Raw genomic sequence first — 22,294 nt, forward strand, 5'->3', positions numbered from 1 at the left:
TAGATGTGAGCGTACAACACCATCAGGTTCAGAAAGAGATTCCTAGATTCCAGTCCAAAATAGAGCTGGCAATCAACCTGGGACCGTCCAGAACTAAAACGAAACCTCAAAACTACTCGGCTCCTCACACGCCTCGGAAATACATTGGCATCGCTGGGTTAAAATCCTGGAACTCCTTCTTGTTCTATACAATGCCTGGACTACAGGGTTCAAGGGAGCTCCACAAAACCTTCACAAGGGCAACTAGGGATGGGTCATAAAAGCTGGCTCACATTTCATGGATGAATTAAAATGAAACAGAAGATAGAGGGAAAATGACGTCACCAAAAGTAATAACAAGATTAAATACTGGATTGCACATTGACTAATTCACGAGTAACTAGTCTACCAAAGACATGCACGCAACTGCACCAAAGCTGCTTATGTTTAGATTTTTATTTTAGAATCCCTACAGTGTGGAAGCAGGCCATGCAGCCCATCGAGTTCACACTGACCCTACAAAGAGTATTCCACCCAGACCTATCTCATCCCTGACGCTCTGCATTTCCCATGGCTAATGCACCTTACCTGAACATCCCTGAACACTACGGGCAATTGTGCATGGCCAATCCATCTAACCTGCACATCTTTGGATTGTGGGAGGAAACCGGAGCACCCAGAGGAAACCCACGCAGACACGGGGAGAATGTGCAAACTCCACACAGACAGTTGAAGGTGGAATGAAACTCAGGTCCCTGATGCTGTGAGACAGCGGCGCTAACCACTAAGCCACTGTGCCACCCCAAATGATGTAGCTACTCACAGACTGTGACTTTAAAGAAACTCACATAAAACAAATTTAGTCAGAGGGAAATTGGTCTGGGTGGATGATTCTTTGGAGGGTCGGTGTGGACTTGTTGGGCCGAAGGGCCTGTTTCCACATTGTAGGCAATCTAATCTAATCAAATATTGGTCACTCTGTAAATGAAGACACTGATGGGTGCTCAGGCAAGTTCTGTTGTGGATGCTCCAAAAGTTAATGCCTTTTTTAAACTGAGTTTGTTTTGCTTGACTCTTTGTTCATAATTATTTTTCTCTCTATGGCTTTACCCAGGGCAGGGGTGCTGTATTAATGAGAGATGCAAGTTGCTCTTGTAGGGTATGGAACTGCACTCTGCAGTTAATTCGCTGCACAGTTTGTTCTTCTATAACGCAATGGCTGCAGTCTTGTGCAACCCCGCATTATAGAAAAACCACACTTTAGACAGAGTGCTTAAAGTGTTGGCGATGTAATTGCGTTGCAAAGTTCACATTTTAGAAACAATGTCCGCAGTTTTTTCATCGCGTTACAGCGCATCCACGGGAATGAAATGTGCAGAACGACCCATACCTGAGCAACGTGCCTACCCTTGTGTAGTAGGCGGAGGCCATCACACATTGCCATAAGGGGTCAATGGGCATGAGCTGAGAATCGGAGTTGGCATGGATATTGGTGGGGCCATTGAGGGTGGCTGGTGGGGGGGGACGGGACGTGGGCCAAGATGGGTCGTGAGGAATGAGAGCTGGGACACTCAAATTTAACAAAGGGACTGGGAGAACTGAGGTAGATGTTGTAATGAGATTGCTTAGGCCCATCTATGAACTGTGGCGGGGGGGGGGGAGCAGGCCAGCTCTACCCCCCTCATATCGGGGCAAAAACTGGGTCTGTTGGGGCTGTTTCCAGTGAGGAGGGAAATGCCCTGACTTGAGTTACCCAACTTGGCAGCAGAAATCCAGCCAGCCATTGTTTCCTATTTTACACCTCGGATTGGCCTTAGCCAGAAAAGGGGATACAATTTTAGTCTACTGGGAGCAATTGAAACTGTTGAAAGAAAGAAAGAATACAAAAATGAACTCCCAAATGCCTTCAATATTCTGTGTTCCCAAGAGAATCAGAGAATCCCTATGAAGCAGGGCATTCAACCCATCAAGTCCACACTGACTCTCCAAAGAACATCCCATCCAGAGTTAACCCTTGACACCCTCTTCCTGCTTTTCCCATGGCTATTCCATCTAGCCCACACAATCCACCTAAACTGCACATCTGGGCTGTGGGAGGAAACCAATGCAGGCACGGTATGTGCAAACTCCACACTGCTCAAGGGTAGAATCAAACCCAAGGTCCCTGGCTCCGTGAGGCAGCAGTGCCAACCAGTGAGCCACTGTGCCTGAGCTGGACAGGCAGGGTCTGATCAAGGCTCATAAAATGATAGCAGGGATTGAATTCTCACTGAGTCAACAAATTGATTCAACTGCACAAGTCGGAGAGGAGCAGTCACGGTTTCACGTTACGTAATTGCAGATCAACATTCGATAAAAGGAGGGGAGCCCTCTCCCAGTGAGTGCGGCACTGGAATGTAGTGAGCCCTTCAAAAGCTGGCCCTGTGCGACACAGATCACTGTAGCTAAGAGATAAGTACTTACCAGTGAAGGGTATAGCGTCTCCCCGATCAGTGTGGATCATCAAAGTGGGTCAGAGTTGATATTTCAAGAAATTACCCCCAATTACTGACCTGTTTTGTTTGAACCCATTTTCACAATTCTCCCAGAAGATAATATGATTTCTGTACATACTACGGTGCATTAAGCATCACAGATAGATGGCATGGACTGAACTGTCTAGTAGATCTTTGTCTGTTTACTTATACATTCATATCATCAAACCCCAAAAACATCCACGTTAGCATCTTCCAAACCCACGCGCACTACAATCTGGAAGGACAAGGGCAGTAGATAAATGGGAACACCATCAGCAAACCCCCCCCCCCCCTCACCCCCCCCCCCCCCCCAACTCTGACAGTTCCCCTGCAAACAACTCACCATCCTGACTTGAAACTACACCACCACTCCTACGGTATTGTTGGGTCAAAATCCTCAAATTCCCACCCGAACGTCATTGTAGGTCTACCTCCTGTAGCAGCTCAAGACGACAGCTCACCAGCTCCTTCTGAGAGTAACGAGGGACGAGCCAGCCAGTAATACCCACAACTAAAACCAAAAGTAATGTCCCGTTGTCATGAATTTTGCCCAGAGACTTTTATTGTATCTGTTCATGGGAAGTCTGCACAGTTGGTTAAGCAAGCATGTTTTGACCATGCCTAATTGCACAGAGGACAGTTAAGAGTCAACTACTTTGCTGTGGGTCTGGAGTCACATATCAGCCAAACCAGGTGAGTTCAGCAGACTTCACTTCATAAAGGTTATTCATGCACCCGATGGATTTTTATGTTAATTGCCTGTGGTTACATATTTGCCATTACGTGTGTTTTAGACTCACCGAAACACACCCTTCGGTCCAACCAGTCCATGTCGACTGCAATCCCAAACTAAACAAGTCCCACCTGCCTGTGCTTGGCCCACATCCCTCCAAACCTTTCCTATGCATGAATTTATCCAAATGTCTTTTAAATGTTGTAACTGTACCCACATCCACCACTTCCTCTGGAAGTTCCTTCCACACTCAAACCAGTCTTTGTGTCAAAAAATTACGCCTTGTGTATTTTTCAATTTTATTTTTCCTCTCACCTTAAATATGTGTGGCCCCTGGTTTTGAACTCCCCATCCCAGGGGAAAGACCCTCATCATTCACTTTATCTGTGCCTCTCAGGATTTTAGAACTCTCAATAAAGTCACCCCTCAACTTCTTATGTTCCAGTGAAAAAAGTCCCAGAATATTTTTATATCTCAAAGCCTTCATTCCTGGCAACATCCTGGTAAATCTTTTCTGAACCTTCTCCAGCTTAATAATAACCTTGCTAGAGCACGGTGAGCAGAACTGGACATGGTGTTCCACAAGAGACCTCACCAACCCCAGCATGACACCCCACCTCCTATACTCAAAGGTACCTTTATACTGTTCAAATGTTACCATCTCCCATGGTAGGATGTGAAACCATGTCCTCAGAACATTAAGCTGGAGGTAGGGATCACTACCATAAATTAGGTAAAAACAATGACTGCAGACGCTGGAAACCAGAGTCTAGATTAGAGTGGTGCTGGAAAAGCATAGAAGTTCAGGCAGCATCCGAGGAGCAGGAAAATCGATGTTTCGGGCAAAAGCCCTTCATCAGGAATACAGGCAGACAGCCTGAAGGGTGGACAGATAAATGAGAGAGGGTCCTCTCTACTATAAATTCCCACTCTATGGAAAGTTTGAATTATAAGGAAAGGCTGAAATAGGCTGGAACTTATTTCACTGGAGCGTCGGAGGTTAAGGAGCGACCTTACAGAGGTTTCTCAAATCATAGATTAGGTGAAGAGGAAAAGTCTTTTTCCTAAAGTGGGAGAGTTCAAAACAAGGGGCATACTTTTAAGACGAGAGAAGAAAGATCTAAAAAGGACATGAAGGGCAACTTATTTACACAGAGCGGGGTTAGTGTGTAAAACGAACTGGCAGAGAAAATGGTGGATGTAGATACAGTTACAATGTTTAAAAGGCATTTGGATAAGTACATGAATAGAAAAGGTTTGGAGGGATATGGGTCAAATGCAGGCAAGTGGAACTGGTTTAGTTCGGGAACATGGTCGGCATGGACTAGTTGGACCGAAAGGTCTGTTTCCATGTGGTATGACTCTATGATTCTATGATCACTGCTTCCCCAATATCACAGTTGACCTGGGGAGAACCAATTACATGAGAAAAGTAATTGTAAATATTCAAATGTAAACAAGTAAAACACAAAACTACATTTTGTCCCAACATCTCCACAGTATCTTTCAACAGTTTCTCAATCCTTGTAGTTGAACATCTCCATACCCAAAATGCTAACCCACGTTGTGCTTGCGGCCATGTTTCCTGCAATCGTTTATTGTTCAAAAACTCAGTTCCAATTGTCACCAGACGTCCTCTGAGTGAGAACTGCTCTACAGTTTCAATGCACTGCAAATATAAATGGTGAATACATCAGCTAAGAAGAAGACAGAGAGAGGAGGAAACATTTCTCACTGATGGTGGAAGCAGAATCCTTGAATAATTTTAAGCAGACCAGAACATAGAGTAATCGGCTCAGCCATGATTCTATTCAAATAGAGAACAGTACAGGCCCTTCGGCCCACCACGTCTGTGCTGACCACAATGCCATTCTAAACTAATCCCATTTGCTATTGAATAAAGGTGGAGTAGAGTTAATTCCTGCTCTTAACTCACATGCTCACAGGTTGACTATTGAAAAGATTTTTCTGAGGAGTGCTTCTGAAAGATCCTGGCCCAGATTTCCTGATGGCTGGACAGTCAGTTTGGCGGTATTGTTGCAAACCACTCACGGGAATACTGCAGGATCCCGGACACAGCACCACTCTAAGGTATTGGCCCAGGAAATTGAACATCCCAAGGGGCAACTCCCCTGAGCCGGCAACTCTCCGAAAGTATCCATTAACAATGGAGAACTTCGAATGTTCTGTTGGAATTCATTTAATAACCATCCTGGAAATCTTAGACAATTGAAAGCCATGTTGAATTTTTGCCCACATATTTAAAGCCCCAATTTAGTAAACAGAGCCCCAGTTACACCCTTCCCAGACACGGGCACCGCCGAATTCAGACTCAACTCTGCCTCCCGACCCTGGGACCTGAAAACTAACCCCCCCCACCAGGAGCCAACAAACCACGTTTCCCCTCATGGCCAAATAATTCCGATTATTTGGAGCAGATAGGTGGGATGGTGAAATCGTTGCTGTCCAAGGATGGTCACTTAGAAAAAGCTTTCCTCCTGCCTCCACAAGAATCTCAACGTTGACTTCACCAGTTTCCTCATCCCCCCTCCCTCCCACCCACCCACCTCATCCCAGACCCAACTTGATACCACCCCTTGAACAGTTCTACCTGTCCATCTTCCTTCCCACCTATCCGTCTGACCTATCATCATCACCCCTAACCTGCATCTATCTATCGCCTTCCCAACTACCTTCCCCTCAGCTCCAGCCCCCACCCTCCTATTTATCTCTCAGATTCCTTACCCCACGCCCCCCCCCTTCCACATTCCTGATGAAGGGCTTCTGCCCGAAATGTGGATTCTCCTGCATGCTTTTCCAGCCCCACACTCTTCCACTCTGATCCCCGGCCTCTGCCGACTGCAAAGAAACGTGGACAGGTTAAGAGAGTGGGCAACTCTCTTCAGAGACTGTGACAGGAAACCGGACCACTCAGAAGAAACCCGCGCAGACACGGGGAGAAGCTGCAAACTCCACACAGACAATCGCCTGAGAGTGGAATCCTCACTGTCTCCTCGTCGTTAAAAACCATTCGTTAGAAATGAGGCATGGTTTGACTTCCCCTGATTATCCTGCAGGGTCTGCCAGATGTAAAGCATGACTCGACATTTCTACAGGGGTCCTGAGCAGAGTCGCCTGCTGGGAAACGTGGGAAAGGAACTGAGTGCAATTGCCCCTTCTCATAAACTCCAGCCATTATGTATAATGTGCATAAATGACATTTGACATGGAAACGCTCGCTTTGCATCTAATAAGATACAGAGTCAATTCAGCATTCTCCTTGGGTGACTTTTGTTTACACTGATGTACATCCATTTTACACTTGGACACATTCTAATTAGAGTTGCATGAAATATGAGCAGAACCCAGCACTGGCAGAATGGCCTTGAAAATGAGCACACTTTCCGAACAAAACGTGCCCCACAGGAGGCCACTGGATGTAAAAGAACCTAAGAAATAGGAGCAGGAGTAGACCATTCAGCCCCTCAAGCCAGCTTTTCACTCAATATGATCATGGTTGATCTTGGGCTTCAACTCCACCCCCCGGTTAATATTCCTCGATTCTCTGAGACCCAAAGGTCCACCGATCTCAGCCTTAAATATATTTGCTTGTTGGAGTATTCATTATCTTCCAAATTGTGAAGATTCACAATCCTACAAGTAGAATAGTGTCCCCTTGCCTTATTCCTAACTGACTGACCATTATCCTGGATCCGTGGCCCTCTGGTCTCAGTTCCCAATTGGGGAAAAGAACCTCAATCCTTGAACCTGCAGAAACTGTCGGTCCAACTTACCTGGTCTTTTGATCATCAGACAATCTTCTCCTGCCAAGAAACAATCTGGTAAACTTTCACTATACTGCTTCCTTCCCTGAATGTGGAACTCAACATTATACACAGTGCTGTCAGCGAAATCTTACCAATGCCCAGAGCAACCGCAGTAAGACTTCCTTTTTCTTGTAATCTAGCATTCTTACAATAAAAGACAACATGCTCTCTACCTCCCTCATTACTTGCTGCATTGCCATACTGATTTATTGTGTCCCTTGTTTGAGTCTCCCTAAACAACATTTAGGAGTTTCATGCTCACTTTTTAAAAAAGCTCTCCTTTGCTACTCTTATTACAGAAGTGAAGAACCTCACATTGTGCATAATTGCCCACTCTCTTAACCTGCCCGTGTTTTTTTGCAGTCTGCATGTGTTCACCTCACAGCCTCCCTTCCTACTTAGCTGTGTTTTAGCAAACTCTCCGTCCCTCTGCCTAAGTCACTGATACCGATTATAAATAATTGAAGTTAGCTCTCCACTCCATTGGTTACTATGGGGTTGTGGCCGGGTGGCTCAGTGGTTAGCACTGCTGCCAAGGACTTGGGTTCGATTCCATCCTTGAGCAACTGTCTGTGTGGGGCTTACACATCCTCCCCATGTCTGCAAGGGTGTCTTCTCAGCGCTCCAGCTTCCTGTCACAGTCCAAAGGTGCGCAGGTTAGGTGGATTGACCATGGGAAATTCAGGGCGATGGGACAGTGTAGGGTGTGTGTGTGTGTGTGGTTTGCTGTTCAGAGGGTTGGTGTGGACTCGATGGACTGAATGGCCTGCTTCCCCACTAGAGGGATTCTATACTGCCTGCCAGTTTGAAAATACCTACTTTACATCAATTCCTATTCCTTTCTTCCTATCCATTAACATATTTCTCTCAACTCCATGAGCCCTCATCTTGTCTTATAACCTTTTGTGTGGCACCCCATCGAATATCCTTTGGAAATTCATGTATAGCACATCCATGGACTCCCCTTTATCTCTCCTACTAGCTGCATTCTCAAACAAGGCAGGTCAGGCTCAGTCTCAAATATTTTCATCACAATGACAGAATACAAGTCTCACAGAACTGAGTTTATAATCCATATTGACAGTCCTGTACATCATTGAGGGGGTGCTGGCCTATCGAATACATTGCACTGAACTCTTCAATTATTAAAATGAAAAATACGAACTGCCACATTGAACTGTTTGCTCTTTGTGGACTAGCTGCTCACATTCACTACACACAGGCTTTAAGGAGTATAACCAGCCACCTCAGTCACTCTCAGGCAAATGTTCCAGTTGCCTTAGCAACATGGAGGCTAAGCCCTATTCAAGGGTTGGGCAAAGATTCACACCCAGCAATCCTGCCAACCGGAATCGGGAATGAGAGCCACTACAATGGGACAGCACAGTAGATCTGCTGCCTCACAGCGCCAAGGCCCTGGGTTCGATTCCAGCCTCAGGTGACTGTCTGTGTGGTGTCTGCACATTCTCCCCGTGTCTGCGTGGGCTTCCTCCGGGTGCTCCGGTTTCCTCCCACAGTCCAAAGATGTGCAGGTCAGGTGGATTTGCCATGCTAAATTAACCCATAGTGTCCAGAGAGGTGTAGGTGGATTAGTAATGGGTAATGTTGGGTTACAGAGATGGGAGGTGGGTCTGGATGGGATGCTGTTTGGAGGGTCAGTGTGCAATTGATAGGCCGAATGGCCTGACTCCACACTGTAGACTCTATGATATGAAAAGGCAGATTAACAGCAAACAGAATGCGCTTTCTCTTTGTCCCAGATTGGACATTCTTTCTTCCTGTTATCCTGCGCCTACACACAGCTTGCTAACTGAAGAAAAACATTATCAGCCTGCTGCTCTCCCTGTGTGACATCACACCTATATTGTTAGAGAAAAAAGCCACACTACACAAAACATGGGAAATAAATCCTCCTTAGGTTCAAAGTGTGCACAAACTACAAGCAATCAAGAAGAATTTACATCTTTTTAGTGACAGATTATGATACTTACAGAGTACCTTTGATCTATTATACCAAATGATGGCTACCTAGAAATCTGTGGCTAAATGCTACCCCATTGTTGAGCTGAGCAAAGCTGTCAGCAATGAGTAAATGAAGAAGGGCTTATGCCCGAAACGTCGGTTCTCCTGCCCCTCGGATGCTGCCTGGCCTGCTGCGTTTTTCCAGCACCACACTTTTCAGCAATGAGTAAATGCTCAGAATACGATGATATGGAAAAGGAGTGATGACAAACCCATTTTGAGACATAGATGTGTGTTTAAAGGATGAAGATGTTCATTGCCTCCTCTCTGATTAGAGAGAAAGAGAGAGAGAGAGAGAGAGAGAGATGACCAGTGGTGAGTTTAACCTGGGTCATTACGCCCCAGCTGAGGTTGAAAAGGCAGAGTTAGCCTTTTGTGAGCTAACTGATCCTTTAAAGAGGAAGGATATCAAAGAAGGTCACTTCTAGAATGAATGATTATCTCAGCTTATTGATATTGTTGTCACCACGAACTGCAGGCTCAATCCTTTTGGACTCATGGATTTTTGAATGAAGGAATTGAACTGAATTCATTTTATTGGTGCATGTCCTCAAATGTCCTTAACTGATGACATCAGAGTTAAGGATCCTCTAGGGTATAGTGATCACAGTATGATAGAATTCAAAATTCAGTTTGGGGTGAGAAAGTTGAATCCCACACTAGTGTTCTAGAAATAAACAAAGGAAACTATATTGGCATGAGGACAGATTTGGCCTAAGTAGGTTGGGTAAGAAGGCTAAAAGATAAGACAGTGGATGAGCCGGGGCAGTTGTTTAATGAACTACTCAATTCATCACTACAACTAAAATATATCCCAGTGAGGAAGAAAAGTGATAAGGGGAGTAAAAACATGCATGGCTAATCAAGGAGGTCAAGGACAATATAAAATCACAAACTAAAATATGCCTTGATGATTGGGAAACTTTCAAACATAAACAAAAGGATACTATAAAAAAGTTAATAAAAAGAGCTAAGGTAAATTACAAAAGAAAGCTTGCACAAAATCTCAAAAAGGATAGCAAGAGCTTCTGTAAGATCAAAGAAGAAAGAAATGTACAGCACAGGAATAGGCCTTTCAGCCCTCCAAGCCTACGCCGATCCAGATCCTCTATCTAAACCTGTCGTCTATTTCCTAAGGATCTGTATCCCTCTGCTCGCTGCCTATTCATGTATCTGTCAAGATACATCTGAAATGATGCTACCGTGCCCCTCTCTACCACCTCCACTGGCAATGCATTCCCGGCACCCACCACCCCCTGCGTAAAGAACTTTCCACATATTTCTCCCTTAACATTTTCCCTTTAACCTTGAAGTCGTGTCCCCTAGTAAGTGAGTCCCCCACTCTGGGAAAAAGCTTCTTGCTATCCACCCTGTCGATACCTCTCATGGTTTTGTAGACCTCAATCACATCTCCCCTCAACTTCCATCTTCCTAATGAAAATAATCTTAATCTACTCAACCTCTCTTCATAGCTAGCACCTGCCATATCAGGCAACATCCTGGTGAACCTCCTCTGCACCCTCTCCAAAGCATCAACATCCTTTGGGTAATGTGGCAACCAGAACTGTACGCAGTATTCCAAATGTGGCCAAACCAAAGCCTTACACAACTGTAACATGGCCTGCCAACTCTTGTACTCAATACCCTGTCTGATGAAGGAAAGCATGCCGTATGCCTTCTTTATTCACCTGCATTGTCACCTTCAGGGAACAATGGACCTCAACACCTAGATCTCTCTGTATATCAATTTTCCCCAGGACTTTTCCATTTACTGTATAGTTCACTTTTGAATTGGATCTCCTAAAATGCATCACCTCGCATTTGCCCAGATTGAACTCCATCGGCCATTTCTCTACCCAACTCTCTTTGTATTCTGCTGCATTCTCTGATAGTCCCCCTCATTATCTGCTACTCCACCAATCTTAGTGTCATCTGCAAACTTACTAATCAGACCACCTATACCTTCCTCCAGATCATTTATGCATATCACAAACAACAGTGGTCCCAACACAGACCCGATGGAACACCACTGGTCACAGATCTCCACTTTGAGAAACTCCCTTCCACTACTAATCTCTGTGAGCTGTTGCCCAGGTAGCTAGCTAGCACACCCTGGACCCCAGGCGACTTTACTTTCTCCATCAGCCTACCATGGGGAACCTTATCAAACGCCTCACTGAAGTCCATGTATTTGACATCTACAGCCCTTCCCTCATCAATCAACTTTGTCACTTCCTCAAAGAATTCTATTAAGATGGTAAGACATGACTTTCCCTGCACAAAACCATGTTGCTTATCACTGATAAGCCCAATTATTTCCAAATGGGAATAGATCCTATCCCTCAGTATCTTCTCCAGCAGTTTTCCTACCACCCACAGCAGCTCACCGATCTATAATTACCTGGATTATCCCTGCTACCCTTCTTAAATAAGGGGACACCATTAGCAATTTTCCAGTCCTCCGGGGTCTCAGCCATGTTCAAGGATACTGCAACGATATCTGCTAATGCCCCAGCTATTTCCTCTCTCAATTCCCTCAGTAACCTGGGATAGATCCCATCGGAACCTGGGGATTTGTGCACCTTAATGCTTTTTTAGAATACCCAACACTTCCTCCCTCCTTATGCTGACTTGATCTAGAGTAATCAAATATCTATCCCTAGCCTCAACATCCATCATGTCCCTCTCCTCAGTGAATACCGATGCAAAGTATTCATTAAGAAGGTATACAGAAGGTATATAAAAGGGAAGAGAGTCACTAAGGTGAATGTTGGTCCCTTGGAAGATGAAACCGGAGAGTTAATAGTGGAGAACACTGAAATGGTAGAGATATTAAATCAATACTTTGCCTCAGTTTTCATGGTGAAGGATAATAGTACCATTCCTATTGGAAGAGGCAAGTCAAAGGCAATGGAAAGGATAGAACTTGGAATAATCAACATCGATAGGAAAAAGATACTCAGCAAACTATTAGAGTTGAGGGCAGACAAGCCCCCTGGGCCAGATGGTCTACATCCTAGGGTATTAAAGGAAGTGGCGGCAGAGATAGTGGATCCATTGGTTATAATGTTACAAAATTCCCCGGACACGTGAAATGTTCTAGTGGATTGGAAAATGGCTAATATTCAAATCAGGCTAATATACAAAAAGGGAGGAAGGAAATATGTGGGAAATTACAGACCAGTTAGCTTAATATCTGTTGTTGGGAAAGTGTTAGAATCAATTATCAAGGAAGCAATATCAGGACAATTAGAAAGCCAAAACGCTATCTGTGAGAGTCAGCATGGTTTTATGAAGGGCAAATCATGTTTGACTAATGTGCAAGAGTTCTTCGAAGATGTAACAAGCAAAGTGGATAATGGGGATTCCGTGGATATAATATATCTGGACTTCTGGAAGGTGTTTGATAAGGTGCTGCACAAAAGATTAATTCACAAGGTTGGATCGTATGTGATAAGGATAATCTGTTAGCTCGGATAGGTGACTGGCTGATGGATAGATGGATAATTTTTTTTTCTGGATGGTAAGACGTAACCAGTGGGGTGCCACAGGGTTCAGTCCTTGGGCCCCAGCTATTTACAATCTACATTAATGATTTGGATACAAGGATAGAAGGATCTATAGTCAAATTTGCGTACGACACAAAAACAGGTGGGCTGGTAACTTGCAATGAGGAAATAAGAGCTTTACAAATGGATATAGATAGGTCAGGAGAATGGGCTAAAATATGGCAGCTGGAGTTTAACGTGGATAAGTGTGAGGTCATGCATTTGGGTCGGAAAAATGGGAAGGCAACCTATTATCTAAATGGGAAGAGACTTCAGGGTGCTACGGTACAGAGGGATCTGGATGTCGTCGTCCATGAGTCACAGAAACCTAGCATGCAGGGTATAGTAGATAATAATGACAGCCAATGAAATGTTGGCTTTTATAGCTAAAGGAATAGAATATAAAAGTAAGGAAGTATTGGTGCAACTGTACAAGGCATTAGTGAGAGTGCACCAGGAGTATTGTGCAGCAGTTTTGGTCCCCTTATTTGAGGAAAGATGTAGTGGCATTGGACGCAATTCAGAGGAGTTCACCAGACTGATCCTAGAGATAAGGGATTTGTTGTATGAAGAGAGGTTGAACAGTTCAGGAATTTAGAAGAATCAGCGGAGATCAGATTGAGGTATTCAAGATGATAAAATATGTGGATAAGATAAGCATTGACCGAACGCTTCCTCTTGGGGGCATTCTGGGATGAGAGATTATAGTCTTAGGATGAGGGCGAGCAAATTTAAAACAGAGCTGAGGGGAAACTACACCTCCCAAAGGGATGTGAATCTGTGGAATTCACTACCCTGAAGTGCACAGAATGCTAGGACAGTGAGTAAATTTCAGGAGGAGATTTATAATTGGTAATGGGTTGAAGGGATATAGAGAGAAGGCAGGGAAATGGGGGTGAGGAGCATATCAGCCATGACCTAATGGCAGAGCAGACTTGATGGGCCAAATGGCCTAATTCTGCTCCTATATCTTATAAACTAATAAATGAGTACAGTGAAACGTTTACAAGTCACCACTTATGGCACAATCTTAGGGACAGGCTACAGATTCTTCAGTGCATGTTCTTTTGGAAAAAAAGCAGAAAAGTAAAGATATACAAAGTCCAACATTGCAGATTGTGCGAATAAATTACATAATAGAGAAATAAATTTCAGAATGGTAGTCCACACTGGCACCTAGCCTCCAGACCACACAAGGCTTCATCTGAGGGCTCACAAGGCCATAAGACCGCTCTGGACTCATCTCACAAGTCCACACTGAGGCCGTGCTGGGCTGAAAGATCACCATGGGCCGCTGAGAGATCACCACCCCAGGCCCAAAAGACCACCATGGGCGGTCAAGAGATCACCACACCAGACCCAAAAGACCATCAGGCTGGGCAGGAAGACTGCCGCACCAGGCTGAAAGATTTTGCCTACCATGAGATGTAGGCTTTGGGTGTTTGTCCTGTAATCTTGATGCTGCTGTACCAACAGAAGTGTAGCTGCCCTGAGTCTACCCCATCAGTATTTTTACCTGATCTCAAAGTGACTCTTCCCTCCCTCTCAGTAGGCCCTAAGATGTCCATCCTAGCATGCAAAATACTAACGACAACTCGACTACAGCTCTTCTACTCATCTCTTCACAGACTCTCAATACCATGTTGACGTCAGAGCTGTGTCATGCATATCATCATTGTTAACCCATTAATTCCCCATTATCCCACATTCACTTGTCATTTCGAAGCATTGAAGCACCACAAAGCGAAGGGACAATGATGGTTTTCACCTCCAAGGAAGCCATTGAGTCACCGCTGACAACCTGGGTCCTTCCACACATGAATGTGTTGTCCATATACCACTGGCAGTGAGACGTTATAACTCTCATATGGTTCATCACTGGTGCCGCGCCAAAGCTGCTTGCGATATATTTCCTTTCCTGTCCTGTAGGTGTTGATTCTGGATCATGGTTTCTGTCAGCACTGGCAACCCAGTAGCTGAACAAAGAACCTCATTCTTCATGGACAAGACTGGACACTACAGAGTTTCCAATCCAACAAACACGCCATGGCCACGAGGAAAGATGCAGCTATTTAAGGAGGACGCTTTTTTAAGTATTTGTTCGCTCTGGAGATGTAGGTAACACTGGCTAAGGCCAGTATTTGTTGCCCATCCTCAATAAACTAAGCAGTTTCCTGGGGCTATTTTAGAAAGCAGGTCAGAGTCAGCCCCATTGGTGTCGGCCTAGTGTCTGGTGCAGACCAGACCAGACCAGACCAGGTCAGAATGGGAGCTTTTCCTCCCTGAAGGATATCTGTAAATCAGGTAGGCTTTGATCAGAACTGACAGTGATGACAATGGTCACCATTACCGAGAGTAGCTTTGCATTCCAGATTTTATTTTGAATGGGATTGTAAATCCGCCAGCTGGAAGTATGGGACCTCGAACCTCAGGTCCCGGAGCACTGGTCAGGTTCTGGCGACCAGCAAGGCAAACTCAAACAAGAAATTGCTCAAAATTCAGGGGGCCAGGGGTTCTGAAAGCCACAACTCTTCGACCGTGACAGGGTTCACAGTGAGAGGTGCAAAAGTCACTACAACGCACTGAAATAAAGTTGGCATTTATGCAGTGCCTGTCACAGCCACAGGACGCTCCAATTAAGTGCTTTTGAAATGTCGTCGCTGCTGTAATGGAGGAAACGTGGCATTCTTAGAGTCATACGGCGCGGAAGCGGACCTTTCGGTCCAACCTGTCCATGCCAACCAGTCAGTTTGTGCACAGGCAAGCTCCCACAAACATCAGCGTGATAATGACCAGAAAAGATGATTGCTTTAAGCAATGTTTATCGAGGGATAAATATTCGTCAAAAATTCTCCATTTTTTTAAACACGCCAAAGGATGCACCTGAGAGAGAAGACAGGCTTTCGTTTATCATTTCAGAATATAGACAATACTGTACTGTCATCAAAATAACATACTCCAATACTGCAGCAAAGGATCAGCCAGGATTTAGTGCTGTCTCTGTGGAGACTTGAATCCATGAGCACCTCACTCCAAAGTGCTCCTCTCTGTATTACTGAGGGTAAACAGATCTTTGCAGTAATGTACAATGACCCAGTCTTGGACTTCCACACTGCAGAGCCAGGCTCGATGAAAGAGCCATTCATTCAGTGGAGACGGGGAAACATTTTAATTGGCGACACACAACCTTGATCAAGTGTAGCAAGATGCTGATCCGAGGGGAATACAAGCACCACTATGTTGCAATATCTGTGGTGGATGTTTGCATTCGCAAGCCCAGAATGACCCCAAATCCATAAACAGTGGCAGAAATAAGTCATCACAGCGAGTCGCCCAAGGGGGCTAGTCTATATAGGGCTCGTTTTGACAATGCTCTGGTCCCAGCGTGAATTTCACTTCCAAGTTTTACATCACATTATTGCAACATGAAGACACACAGTACGGAAATAGGCCATTTGGCCCAAACAGTCCCTGGTGGTATTTATGCATCACTCACATCTTTCTTCATCTAAGTTTGATATTGTAATCCCCACCCCATCATTCCTTCTCCCTCATATCACAGAATCAAAGGATTGTTAAGGCACAGAAGAAGGCCATTCAGCTCACTGTGTCCTTCACTAGCTCTTCAAATGAGCTTCATTACCCCGTCGTTTGCATAGTCTGCCTCTCTACCTCTCCTGAAATTTTCAATTTGATTAATTCACAGGATGAGGGCCCTGCTAGCTAGATTAGCATTTATTGCAAATCCCTAGTTGCCCTGAGGGCAGTTATGAGCCAACCACATTGCTGAGGGTCTGGAGTCACAGGTGGGCCAGACCAGGTAAGGATGGCAGCTCCATCCCTAAAGGGCACTAGTAACCCAGATGGGCTTTTTTTCGACAATCGACTATGGATTCGTGGTCATCAACAGACCCTTAATTCCATATTCTTTATTGAATTCAAATTCCACCATAACTAGCTAGGGACTCAATGTTCATCAGGTGTAGGCAGGGAAGTGGAAGTGATCTCACAGCCAGAACAGCCAGGATCTTATTGAATGGTGACGTACGTTTGTGAGGCCTGAAGCCTACTCTAGCTTCTACGTGCATTTGTAAGCTCCCACACAAACGACAAGTTGACCAAAGAGCAGATAGTTGACAAGGAACAGCCACCCTTCTGTATAACAGCATCTCAATGTCTCACCATCTGTCTGAGAGGACAGGCAAAGCCTCTGTTTCACATACCGTGTTGTGGTTGTGCAGGACATCGGTTAGGCCATTTTCGGAATACTGCGTGCAATTCTGGTCTCCCTGCTACAGTAAAAACGCTATTAAACTTGAAAGGGTGGAGAAAGGATTTATAAGAATGTTGCCAGGGTTGGAGGATGTGAGCTAATTGTACCAGCCTCTGGCAGTTCACTCCGTACACACACCACCTTCTGTGTGAAAAAGTTGCCCCTCAGGTCCCTTTTAAATTTTTCCCCTCTCACCCGAAACCTATGCCCCATAGTTTCAGATTCACCTGCCTGGAAAAAATCTTGGCCCATTCATTCTAACCATGCCCTTTACCCTCCAACACTCTAGGAAAATAAAGCCCCAGCATATTCAGTCTCTCCCTCAAGCTCAGACCCTCCAGTCCCGGCAACATCCTTGTAATTTTTTTCTGGATCCTTTCAAGTTTAACAACATCTTTCCTATAGCAGGGAGACCAGAATTGCACGCAATATTCCAAAAGCGCCCTATGCAATGTCCTGTCCAGCCACAATATGACCTCCCAACTCCAATACTCAATACACTGACCAATAAAGGCAAGTGTACCAAATGCCTTCTTCACCATCCTGTCTAACTGTGGCTCCAACTCCAAAGAACTATGAACCTTCACCCTCAGGTCTCTTTGTTTGGCAACACTCCCGGGACCTTACCATTAAACGGATAAGTTGTACAAGGGGAACTCAGAATAGATGATAAATATTTGCACACACACACACACACACAGTCCAAAATCCTGGAAGTCCCTCCCTTGTGACATTCAAGAAGGCAGCTCACCCCACCTTCTCCAGGGCAACTAGGCATGGGCAATAAATGCTGGCCCAGCCAGTGATGCCCACATCCCACAAAAATGAATTAGTAAAGAAAGACGCTCAGACATACACACGTACATAAGAATAAAGAGGGTAAAAACACATACTTTCACTATGGAGTGAGAAATGTAGAACACAGATTCTCAGCCTTTGGTCAGCCCTGAACATGTGCCTCATCTTCCAGTCTTAACACACACACCCCCCGCCTAACCACCCTGCCCCTGGGTGCAACAGCTACATTTGGTCATCTTCAAGGAGATGGCAGCATTTAGAGACCATTTTGTACTGTGGGCCTGAAAAGGACTGTCTGCAAACTCATTTCCTATTGAGACAAGCAGGGCCTGGACACTGACCCCTGTGTTGCTGGTCACTGCCGACTGCTCTTTACCAACGGGATAGTTTAGTGAACAAGAATGTGGAAAAGGAAAACTTTTCAGCCTGCTATCCTCTTTCTGTGCCACATCACACAAAACCTTGCAAATAAATTCTTCAAAGGTTAGCAGTTTGCATAATTTACAAGCAATTAAGAGGAACTTACATCTCTTTCAAGCAGCAGACTATGACATTTCACTGTACCTTTTGAAGTAATAGAAGAAACTATACAGCAATTAAGACATTTGCTGTCAAATGTGGTCCGTAGCCTGATCATTGGAAATGTTAGCCTAAATCTGTGTGTACTTCTGAAAGTTCCTCTCTGCCAAGACAGCAATGAGTGATCTGAATTCACAAGCTATAATCTTAGACACAGCTGCAGGGAACAAAACGAATGCTGCTGAGTTTAATTTTACAGGCAACACATTTCCAGTGAAGGTTAATTGAATCTCATGTAAAGGGCTTTGAAAAGCCAATGCCTTTTTGCTCATTAAACTGAACTAAAGCAGCAGAGAATGACAGGGCAGCAAACCTGGACAGATGTTACTCAGGAACTGTTTAAATTAATTAAACAGAGCAGAATATTCTCCTGTTGCAAGTTACTCAGATGCATCCCAGCAAACTTAATCTCGTTTGTAAGTGCTGGCTTCCTCAGACGGCACAAAAGGATCTCAGTTTTCATCACTGCCTTACCACAGAACAGGACACAGGAAAATCCTCCCCCATTTCCCACATGGCTGTGAAAAAGATTGGTACTGTACAACTGGAGAGCACAGATCAAGCAGTCCTGCCATTTACCCTTAACCAAAGCTGCTGATTCTTAAACCATAAGAGCATCAGAAATAGGAACAGGAGTAGGCCATTCAGCCCCTCAAGCCTGTACAATAGGATCATGGCTGCTCTGACATTTCTCACGTCCTGAGTTTTCCCTGTCACCTTTGATTCCCCGACTGATCAAGAACCTAGCAATCTCAGCCTTAAATATATACACGGACTCTCAAACCACCGATCTCTGTGGCAAGGAGCTCCAAAGGTTCCCAACCCTCTGAGGGAAAAGAATTCCTCCTCATCGCAGTCTTAAACTGTTTTTGTTCTGAAACTATACCCTCTGGTCCTAGACTCTTTGGGGGGAAACATCCTCTCAATTGCTACCTTGTCAAGCCCCTTAAGAATTCCATATGTTTCAATGAGATCCCCTCTCATTCTTCTTAACTCCAGTATGGGGCACAATAATGTACAGGGCCTGGGACAATAATGTACAGGGCCTGGGACAATAATGTACAGGGCCAGGGACAATGCACATTGCTGAGTGAGCGCCTATGCACCGTCACCCCAAAGCTCTGAGGTCACCACACATTACCGTTCTAGTGTTCGTGTTTATTGGCAACATAGCTTTGCAGTCCACAGATCATAGAATCCCTACAGTATGGAAACAGACCATTTGGCCCATCAAGTGCACACCGACCCTTTGAAGAGTATCCCACCCATAACCAATTACTCTACATTTACTCCTGACCAATGCATCCAACCTACACATCCCTGAACACTATGGTAATTTAGCATGGCCAATTCACCCAATGTGCACATCTTTGGATTCCGGGAGAAAACTGGAGCACCCGGAGAAAGCCCACGCAGACACGGGGAGAATGTGCAAACTCCACACAGTCAGTCACCTGAAGCTGGATTGGACCCAGGTCCCTGGCGCTGTGAGGCAGCAGTGCTAACCACTGAGCAACCATGCCGCCCTGTCCATCCACTCACAAAAAATAGCAGACATTGCATTCTGGCAGAACTGACTTGGCATGTGGTTCCATTTTATTTGCAGTTCTGTCCTGCTAAAGCACCCATGCAAGCAGTGTCCCTCACCTGTCCAATGAGAAGACCACTGAGCCAGAGGCACACAGAGACAGTGTCACACTCTAAGCGTTACTTATTGTCCCATTCCTTGAGACATTTGATGGGCCACACAGTGAGTGGCTGCTGTTGGGAACGGACATCTAATGGGACATTCCTGATGAAGGGTTTAAGCCCAAAATGTTGCCTCCCCTCCTCCTCGGATGCTGCCTGACCTGCTGTGCTCTTCCAGCACCACACTTTTCGACTCTGACCCTCCACATCTGCAGTCCTCACCTTCTCTGGGTATAATGGGACAGCTAATGTGGCAGCCCAGGAGGGTCTGTCATGGTGTGTTATCGTAGCAACCACTTGTGCACGTGCAAGTGGACAGTGGCCATCTTGGTTTTGGTGACACATACTCCCATTTTCCTCCTTCTTGTGCATCACTCTGACCTGTGAGAGCTGACAATTAGCAACAATGGGACTGTGATCCTTACATCAACTCCCATAATCTTAGCCACAGATCAGAGAGTATACTGAGGACTTCATGGAACTTTTCATTACAGCTCCTGCTATGTACGTATGTGCCCTATAATCCCAGGCACAGGCCTGACTGGGCTCCAGCTAAACAATTCTGATGGACTGTAATGCTCCATGCTTGGAGCACGTCATGCTCCAAGAGAACAGGGCTCTGGAAGAGGAAGGCTGAGGTCTTTGAACTATCAGATCACATGACATGATATAGTGGAGGCATCATGAGCATAGCCCTAAAAGGCATATCACACAGCTCCTTCAGATTTAACCAGCTCCTTCTGATTTAACCAACTCCTCTTCAACACGTTCTGGAGGGTTCTGGCAGCTTCTAAAACTTGTTGCACATTACCCTTGTTCGGCATAAAGAAGGACAAGACGATGACAACTTTGGGGAGACGGTAGCATAGTCTTAATATCACTGCACAGGTCATCCTGAGGCCTGGGTTCTGGGGACATGGGTTCAAATCCCACGACAGGAGCCTGGTCTAAGTTGAAAATTTGGAATTGAGGCTCGTCTCAGTGATGGTGATCGTGAAACTGCCACTAATGGTCACAAATTCTGGCTCACTAACTCCCTTGAGGCAGCATTCCATCGAAGTTTCTTTTCAGCTGCACAGGCCTTGAAGGCCTGGGACCAGAAATCAATGTTGCGTTGGTTGTGCCAAGACCAACAACCGTGCATGGAACCTTGGGAACGGCTGCCCACTGAGCAGTGTGGAGGGAGTGTTGCCTTGAGGGAAAGAAACCTCCCCTTCTCTGGCCTACATGTGACCCACAACAACCATGTTCACTCCAAAAGGCCTCCTCTGAAAAGGTCCAGCAAGTCACTCAGTACAAGGGAAATTAGGGATGGACAATAAAAGCTGGCACTGCTAGGGATACCCACATCCTACGGAAGGAATAAATAAAAACACATCTCAAATTCAAAGTCTTCCACTGTATACTGACGGACAAGAAGCTGTCCCTGACCAAACTCCCTGAGCAAATGATATCGTCACATCAGGAGCCTGGTCAAATCTTCAATGGAACAATACCGACCTTGCCAAATATTGGCTCCTCATTGGTTAGTTAAACCAGTCTTTCACCCAGGACCTTTGCCAATGAAAACCCTTTCTCAATATAACCTTGTCTCCTGCCTCGCCACCAAAATAGACTCAAAAAACAAGATGTTCTAAGACGAGATCAATATTTGAAGAGTATAAAAGAAATAACTTGCAGTGAGTGTGAATAGAGATTAAAAAGGAGAAGTTGGGGGCGGGGGGAGGGGGAAGACAGTGAGAGGTCAGATTGATGGGATTTGTCTTCAAGAACTTTAGGAAAAAGCCAATGATATCACAATGGGCCAAGCACGGTACCTTCTGTGCTACAAACATTGCAAAAATAACTAAATAAAAATTGAGAGAGAAAATGACAAAGAACGCTGGAAATTTGAAACAAACGCAGAAAATGCTTGAGAAACTCAGCAGGTCTGGTATCCATGGAGAGCCTGATGTGACTCCTCTACAGGTTCTGAAGGAGATTCACACGAGATTCAAAATGGTAACTCAAACTGTTTCTCTCTCCACAGATGCTGCCAGACCTGCTGAGTTTCTCCAGCATTCTCTATGTTTGTTTGAGAAGATAGAAGTCTGGCTTGGGAGTATAGGCACATTTTCAAATTACAATGCGATTTTGATCTTTAATCTGCAATTTAAGGCCATTCCCAAGCTGGGTTCCTCCAGTTGCTTGAGAAGCTATTCTGTGTTAATGGTTGCTGTTGAGATCCAGTGTATGAGCTAGTAATATAGATATCCAAGCCTGGACGGAGAACAGGAAAACAGACATGCCTTAACATAGGATCGTTCATGGCCTCAAGACTTCCCATTGCC

At 45.1% G+C, this 22,294-nt stretch overlaps 1 protein-coding gene and 1 long non-coding RNA gene across 11 annotated transcripts in view; both read right to left on the reverse strand.

Annotated features, from left to right (window-relative positions):
• The window catches only part of LOC140484578 (uncharacterized), a 191,103-nt gene that overhangs the window by 64,749 nt on the left and 104,060 nt on the right, over positions 1 to 22,294 (reverse strand). The window lies entirely within an intron of this gene.
• Positions 1 to 22,294, reverse strand: part of LOC140484575 (carbohydrate sulfotransferase 3-like) — a 113,969-nt gene that overhangs the window by 64,749 nt on the left and 26,926 nt on the right. The window contains exon 1 of one of the 10 annotated variants that reach the window (XM_072583024.1): positions 2,443 to 2,687. The exons of the other annotated variants lie outside the window; for them this stretch is intronic. The gene's annotated coding sequence lies outside the window, so the exon portion shown is untranslated. Of the gene's footprint in view, positions 1 to 2,442; positions 2,688 to 22,294 lie in introns of those variants that run through there. 10 annotated transcript variants of the gene reach the window in all.

Source organism: Chiloscyllium punctatum, chromosome 13 (genome assembly GCF_047496795.1).
Source record: "Chiloscyllium punctatum isolate Juve2018m chromosome 13, sChiPun1.3, whole genome shotgun sequence".
NCBI classification, from domain to species: domain Eukaryota; kingdom Metazoa; phylum Chordata; class Chondrichthyes; order Orectolobiformes; family Hemiscylliidae; genus Chiloscyllium; species Chiloscyllium punctatum.